We start from the raw sequence: 8,838 nt of genomic DNA on the forward strand, positions 1-8,838 counted from the left end.
AAAATAAGCCCTCATCCAGACCCAAATACCCTGAAAAATGAAAACACTACGAGTCTTGGAAAATGGTGGCAAAAACTACATTTTTCTTACAAATTTCTGAATTTTTTTTTCTACCGCTTAATAAAAAAAATAAAATCCTAAACACGTTTGGCATCTTCGTACTCGTACTAACCTGGAGAATTATATTTTTACCATATAGTGTACAAGGTAAATAAAACCCTCAAAAAACAATGGTGAAATTGCACTTTTCTTTTGCAATTTCAACCCACGTGGAATTTTTTCCCGATTTCCTTTGCATCACATATTACAATGAATGGTTTCATTCCAAAGTAAAACTTGTTCTGCAAAAAACAAGCCCTCATACGGCCATGGAGACCTAAATATATAAAAAAAAAAACAACTTATGGTTCCTGGAAGAAGGAGAGGAAAAAACAAAAGCGCAAAAAATGGAAAATCGCAAGGTCATTAAAAGGTTAAAGGGAACATGATAGCTTTCCCAGGCCCCTTAACCACCACTGTTCATTTATTGCTACCATTATTGCCTTCCTAACAAACCTATTATACTGACTTATTGATTTCTGCATATGCCAAAAAAAAAAGGTTTTATAACTGGTGACTAGTGGGTGACTAGTCAAGGGCGCGCTGTTTAATTGTCCCACTAATCATGTTATCACGTCCCCGTGGGCATGAGTAATATTTGCCAAAGTGGCAGCCAGGTGTACGTTACGCATTTCGCATGCCCATGGATGCAGCGGTGACGTAGGACTCAGCCAGCTGTTGCCGTCAGCTCTGCAAATCTCGCGGCTGGTAATTTCCTTATCTGCAGACCTTTCCCTGTAGCTCGATTACTGTGCTGTGTTCTGTTTTGTCGCAGGCTGCGTCCCGGTTGCACATTGATCTGCTTGAATTATGGTTTCAGTTTCGAAAATTCCAGAAAGATCAAGATGAAATGTGGAGGACGATGAAGAGGATGATAAGGACGTCTGCATCTTCCTGCCAAGGTGCACCTTAATTTTCCACCCCCATCACAAAAATGGACACAGGAAGTGATGTTAAAACTTTAAGCTCCACCCCATTGTGCCCGCTAAAGTCCTAATCTATGCAGAAACACCCATTTTTATGCAAATTTTAACAAGTCCCTCCTCCTCATAGGGAAAAGTAGCTGACGATCACAGTTAGCTGCGAAAACTGGATAGTCCTTGTGCTGTACACAGCGGAAGGTACTGGTGACAGTCACATGATGCCCGCCATTCAGTCAGCATTGGTAATCAGATTTTTCTGCATATAGGGTAAGACCATGTTTATAGATCCGATATGACATTTTAGGTTACAAGTATTACACGATAATTTTGGACCAGTCCCAAAAAAATATTTTAACACCCCTTTATGAAAACTTATAACCACCCCTTTGCCATCTATTTTGTGTGACTATTAGAAAGTATATAATCCACAAGACTGATTATTTTTCAGACCTGAAAGCCAAGATGAGTGACATTGCTATCCATGTGCCAGATCGGATAGACCCGATCGAGAAACGTGTGGAAATAATGAGCGCCAGGGTAAAAACCATGGAGGATGCACACGAAACGGAACGGGCAAACAGAACACATACGAAGAAGAATCATCAAGAAAAGAGCAAAAATTCCTCCGAGAAGATGATGTGTGCCCACAGTGTCAGGGGGGCCCAGGAAGGGTAAATTCAGCAGTACTCAGCTTAGGCCACTTTCACACTAGCGTCGTACGACGCACGTCGCAATGCGTCGTTTTGTAGAAAAAACGCATCCTGCAAAATTGCTTGCAGGATGCGTTTTTTCTCCATAGACTAACATTAGCGACGCATTGCCACACGTCGCAACCGTTGTGCGACGGTTACATCGTGTTGCGTCGGACCGTCGGCACAAAAACGTTGCATGTAACGTTTTTTAGTGCGTTGTGTCCAGCATTTCCGACCGCGCATGCGCGGCCGGAACGCCGCCCCCTTCTCCCCGGAGCTCACAATGGGGCAGCGGATGCGTGGAAAAACTGCATCCGCTGCCCCCGTTGTGCGGCGCTGTCACAGTATGCGTCGGTGCATTGCGACGTGCGTCGTACGACGCTAGTGTGAAAGTAGCCTTACCCACAAGGCGGCAGCTCTCACCGAGCTACTGCATGGGCACAATGAGCGGTTGGTGGAGTTGTATCAGAGGATGACTGCCCTGGAGAAAGTGAATGAAGACAGGAGCGGAGATGGATGTTAAATGCCGACTGCTCTATCCTTTTCTCTTTTTTCACACTGTATCATCATGTCTTTCACTCCAATCACAGCCAAAGCTGAATTCACAATTTAACCAATTTCACCTCCAAACCTGAGTTCAGTGTCTGCTGGTTTCCTGTTTGGTCTGCTTTTTTTTTTTGCTGGTATAGATGCTTGCATAGTACGTGGCCCTGTAATTTATTGCAGGAGCAAAACAAATTATAATAACTCATATAGTCAATAACCGAGTTGTGCTTCTAGGGAAGTATCAATGCTGCGGGGTCTGCACAGCCGGGACCACCAGGTCACAATGCAGCTGCTGATCAGATGAGGAATGGAGGACTTCGCTCACGAAAGAGGGACAATGGGGATGGAGAAATCACATTCCACTGGTTGTGAAATCTGCTCCTTGTGTTTTGGGAGAGGCAGGGGAGACGCGGACCTCCTGCTGTGCAGCTCCTCAGCGAAACTACAGATAAAGAGGAAACAAAAATCTAGACATGGAAAAAGAGTTTGTTCTGCCAGGAACAGCTCAAAATAGGGTAAAAAATGTAATCACATGAACCTTACTAATCCCCCATTCTTCCTGGTCCCTCACCCCTTAAAGATATATTCATAAAATAGTACACAGTGACTTAACATACCACCATATAATGTATAAAGAAAACCGCTATACAGTGCTCAAATAGCACTGCACAATGTATAAAAACTACTACTATGTAATACTCCAATAATACTGCTATACAGTGTATAATGATTATGATACAGAGCTCACATACAGTGTGCAAAGAATACTATCATACAATGCTCACATACCACTATACAGTGTGCAAAGAATACTATCATACAGTGCTCACATACCACTATACAGTGTGCAAAGAATACTATCATACAGTGCACAAATATCTCCACCAGTCAGTATACAAATAATACTATCATACAGTACTGAAATAAAACTGTCATACAGTATATAATAGTATTATACAGTGCTCACATAATACTGCTGTACAGTGTATAATGATTATCATACAGTGCCAGTCAGTATACAAGTAATACTATCATACTATAATACTATCTTGACCCGCTCCCATCCCACCTCATCCCAAACCTCACCACAGTATTCATCCCAACCCTAACCCATCTCTTCAACCTATCACTAACAACTGGTGTTTTCCCCTCAAGCTTTAAACATGCCTCCATCACACCTATCCTCAAAAAGCCCTCTCTTGACCCATCCTCTGTATCTAGCTATCGCCCTATATCACTTCTCCCTTATGCCTCCAAACTACTGGAACAACACGTCTACCTTGAACTGTCCTCCCATCTCTCTTCTTGCTCCCTCTTTGACCGCTTACAATCTGGCTTCCGGTCACACCATTCCACTGAAACTGTCCTAACTAAGGTCACCAACGACCTCTTAACCGCCAAGAGCAAGCGACACTACTCTATCCTCCTCGACCTGTCGGCTGCCTTTGACACAGTGGACCATTCCCTATTATTACAGACCCTCTCATCCCTTGGCATCACAGACTTGGCCATATCCTGGATCTCATCATACCTAACAGACCGGACATTCAGCGTCTCCCACTCACACACCACCTCCTCACCTCGCCCCCTATCAGTCGGAGTCCCACAAGGTTCAGTCCTAGGGCCCCTGCTCTTCTCCATTTACACCTTTGGCCTGGGACACCTCATAGAATCTCACGGCTTTCAGTATCACCTCTATGCTGATGACACACAGATCTACATCTCTGGACCAGATATCACCTCCCTACTAACCAGAATCCCTCAATGTCTGTCCACTATTTCATCCTTCTTCTCCGCTAGATTTCTGAAACTTAACATGGACAAAACAGAATTCATCATCTTTCCCCCATCTCACGCGACCCCCCCCAACGAACCTAACCATTACAGTAAATGGCTGCCCACTCTCCCCAGTCCCACAAGCTCGCTGCCTCGGGGTAATCCTTGACGCTGATCTCTCCTTCAAACCACATATCCAAGCCCTTTCCACTTCCTGCCGACTTCAACTCAAAAATATTTCACAAATCCGTTCATTCCTCAACCAAGAATCTGCAAAAACCCTAGTCCATGCCCTCATCATCTCTCGCCTTGACTACTGCAACGTCCTGCTCTGTGGCCTCCCCTCGAACACTCTCGCATCCCTCCAATCTATTCTAAATTCTGCTGCCCGACTAATCAACCTGTCCCCCCGCTATTCCCCGGCCTCTCCCCTCTGTCAATCCCTTCACTGGCTCCCCATTGCCCAGAGACTCCAGTACAAAACCCTAACCATGACGTACAAAGCCATCCACAACCTGTCTCCTCCATGCATCCGTGACCTCGTCTCCCGGTACTTACCTACACGCAACCTCCGATCCTCACAAGATCTCCTTCTCTACTCCCCTCTTATCTCCTCTTCCCACAATCGCATACAAGATTTCTCTCGCGTATCACCCCTACTCTGGAACCCTCTACCACAACACATCAGACTCTTGCCTACCATCGAAATCTTCAAAAAGAACCTGAAGACCCACCTCTTCCGACAAGCCTACAACCTGCAGTAACCACCGATCAACCAAACCGCTGCATGACCAGCTCTATCCTCACCTACTGTATCCTCACCCATCCCTTGTAGATTGTGAGCCCTCGCGGGAAGGGTCCTCTCTCCTCCTGTACCAGTTATGACTTGTATTGTTTAAGATTATTGTACTTGTTTTTATTATGTATACCCCTCCTCACATGTAAAGTGCCATGGAATAAATGGCGCTATAAAAATAAAGAATAATAATAATAATACAGTGCTTAATACGGTCATACAGTTTATAAAGAATACTACCACGCAGTACGTAAATAACACCGTCATATACAGCATATAAAGAATACTATCATAAAGCGCTGAAATAATAATGTCATACAGTAAAGAATACTATCATACAGTGCTGAAATAATACAGTCTTAGGCCGGGGCGTAACAACCGCGGTCGCAGGGGTCGCAGCTGCGACCGGGCCCGGAGTGCTTAGGGGCCCGCCCAGTGGCATATCCAGGGGTTTTCAGGGCCAGGGAGCGGGGGGCTGTCTAATTATACTCACCTACTCCTGGTGCGGTCCCTGGCTGCCCGGCACCCCAGCTTCTTCCTGTACTGAGCGGTCACATGGTACCGCTCATTACAGTAATGAATATGCTGCTCCACCTCCCATAGGGGTGGAGCCGCATATTCATTACTGTAATGAGCGGTAACGGTGACCGCTCAGTACAGGAAGCAGCAGCGCCGGGAAACCAGGGACTGCACCGCGCCAGGAGCAGGTGAGTATAACGGGGAGGGGGAGCGCTGCGGGATATTCACCTCTCCTCGTTCCAGCCGCCGCTCTTCTGCAGTGACGCTGAGGTCAGAGGGTGCGGCGACGTAGTTAGTGCGCGCCTCTGCCTGAGCGTCAGTGCGGAGGAGGCGGAAGATGGAGTGACGGCTGGAACGAGGAGCAGCCTGCAGGTGAATATTGAAAGTGTCGGGGGCCTGAGCGACGGAGAGGTGAGTATGTGATTTTTTTTATCGCAGCAACAGCAAATGGGGCAAATATCTGTGTGGAGCATCTTATGGGGCCATAACATTTGTGCAGCATTATATGGGGCAAGTGCCTGTATGGAGCATATATGGGGCCATAACGTTTGTGCAGCATTATATGGGGCAAGTGCCTGTATGGAACATCTATGGGGCCCTAACGTTTGTGCAGCACTATAATGGGGCAAGTATCTGTATGGAGCATCTATGGGGCGCTAACATTTGTGCAGCACTATAATGGGGCAAGTACCTGTATGGAGCATCTATGGGGCCATAACATTTGTGCAGCACTATTTGGGGCAAGTGTCTGTATGGAGCATCTATGGGGCCATAATATCTGTGCAGCATTATATGGGGCAAGTGCCTGTATGGAGCATCTATGGGGCCATAACGTTTGTGCAGCACTATAATGGGGCAAGTGTCTCTATGGAGCATCTATGGGGCCATAACATTTGTGCAGCACTATAATGGGGCAAGTGTCTCTATGGGGCCATAACATTTGCGCAGCATTATATGGGGCAAGTGTCTGTATAGAGCATCTTATGGGGCCATAACATTTGTGCAGCATTATATGGGGCAAGTGCCTGTATGGAGCATCTATGGGGCCATAACATTTGTGCAGCATTATACGGGGCAAGTGTTTGTATAGAGCATCTTATGGGGCCATAATGTTTGTGCAGCACTATAACGGGGCAAGTGTCTGTATGGGGCCATAACATTTGTGCAGCACTATATGGGGCAAATGTCTCTATGGAGCATCTTATGGGGCCATAATCAACGTTTCTGCAGCACTATATTGGGCAAATTTGTCTACGGAGCATCTTATGGGGCCATTATTAACCTTTATGCAGGATTATATGGGGCTCCTGATTCAATATGGATATTCAAAAACACTTAACCTACTGATGTCTCAATTAATTATATGCAGGACTCTGCTGTGCTGATTGTCATGGTGCTGAATGAGGGGAAGTTTATGTGTGGGGTCAGGAGGGGTTGATAGTATGGATGTAGCAGAGCCATGTGTGTACAAGGTGTACAGAGCGGAGAAGTGTATGTGTGTAGTGGAGCAATGTGTACGAGGTGTACGGAGCGGAGTCAGGTGTGTACAAAGCTGAGCCGAGTGTGAAAGAGGTGAGCGGAGTCGTGTATGTATGGGGTGTATGGAGTGGTGCTGCGTGTTTACGAGGTGTATGGAGCGGAGCCGCTTGTGTACGAGGTGTGCGGAGCCGCATGTGTACGGGGTGGACGGAGTGGAGCCGCGTGTGTACGGAGCAGAGCTGTGTGTGTGAGGTGTAGAGTGGATCCGCGTGTGTATGAGGTGTACAGAGCAGATCCGCGGGTGTAAGGAGCGGAGCAGCGTGTGTACAAGGTGTACGGAGCAGAGCCGTGTGTGTACGGGGTTCACGGAGCGAAGCCGCGTGTGTACGGGCTGTAAATGTCCGAGTCGAGAAGAATGGTACACAGCTGTGGGCAGAGCCCAGCATGTGCACTGTGGGGGAGTATTGGGTGTACTCGCCAGCGTCAGAATGTGCAGTGCGTATTCTCCGGAGCCGACCAGTACACCCAATACACCCCCACACTGCACAGGTCCGGAAATGACGCACTGCAGCGTCATACCAGGAAGAAACAGCACACAGATTTCTAACGCCGGGAGTGCGCCTGGAATTAGAGCGAGGAAGGACATGAACGCCCAGAGTCTGCACTTCCAAAGACATCACCATAATTAGTATAGAGACTTGTTAGTTATAAAATCATTTTTCTCAGCGATTACAGGGCAGTATTAGGTCAGACTATACAACAAAGCACAAAACTATAGTGTGCGAAATGAATAGGGAAAATGTGAATTTCGGTGGGAAATATTTTGGCGCAGGGGGGCCCCATTTGAAAGTTCGCATCGGGGCCCCTCACTTTGTAGTTACACCACTGGTCTTAGGTGAAGTTCACACTGGGCGTTTCTGCTGCTTTTTTTTCTGCAGCAAAACCCGATTTCATGGGAGGAAAGTAGCTGCGGTAAAAACACATGTTTAAGTGCATTTTTGGTGCGTATTTGTTGCGTTTTTGTGTCTCTTTGTCCGTGCTAATGTCCAAACGCTGCAAATAATGATACCTGCGTTTTTCCAACGCCCATTCAAGCCAATGGGTGAAAAACGCTGAAAGAAGTGACATGCCCTACGTCCAAAAAAGCAGCAAAAACAAAAATCCTGCTGACAAAAAAAACAATGTGTGCGCATGAGATTTCTGAAATCTCATAGGCTTTGCTGGTGCTGTAAAAAAAAAAAAGCAGCAAAAACGCCCATTGTGAACATACCTGTACAGTGATGAAATAATACCGCTGTACAAACAGAAAGAATACTATGACGCAGAGTATGAAGAATAATACTATGCACGATCCTCTGTGACTGACTGTGTGTGTACATCGCCTCTGCTATCGCGATACGACTCCGATACTCACACACAACAGCGACCGGAGCAAGGAGACCGCTGCCTCACTCACTACTTCTGCACCTGAGGTAAAGCGAAGGCTGAGCTCTGATTGGTTACACAGGAATGATAGCTGAGCTTTGATTGGTTGCACAGGAATGATAGCTGACGTCTGATTGGTTGCACAGGAATGATAGCTGACGTCTGATTGGTTGCTCTGACAGCGTCAGTTACACTATAGGACACTTGTGTCTCTTAAAGGGGTCCTCTGGGAAAACAAGCTGTGGCTTAGTGACAGGACGGGTGATAACTGATGGGGGCCCTGAGCTCCCCGGTGTGGATGTAGCGGTGGTGCCGGCCATCCGTTATGTGACTGGCGGACTCGTCTGAGCCCCGCGCTCGGCTTCTTCCACTCACACGGACATTTGCCGCCCTCGGACTCAGTGCCGGTGCCCGCGGCCCCACGTTATCAACCAAGGAGGAAACTTGTAAAGACGGAATTAATCCTTTGAGGCGACGCTGAGGGTTGTTTTTTTTTTTTATCAGGACCAAACCAATGAATTTTCTAGTGGACTCGGCTCGTTAGTCGCGGTTATTTTTGCAGCCTTTTGATTGGACAGCGCCA

Source organism: Ranitomeya variabilis, chromosome 7, assembly GCF_051348905.1.
Source record: "Ranitomeya variabilis isolate aRanVar5 chromosome 7, aRanVar5.hap1, whole genome shotgun sequence".
NCBI classification, from domain to species: Eukaryota; Metazoa; Chordata; class Amphibia; order Anura; family Dendrobatidae; genus Ranitomeya; species Ranitomeya variabilis.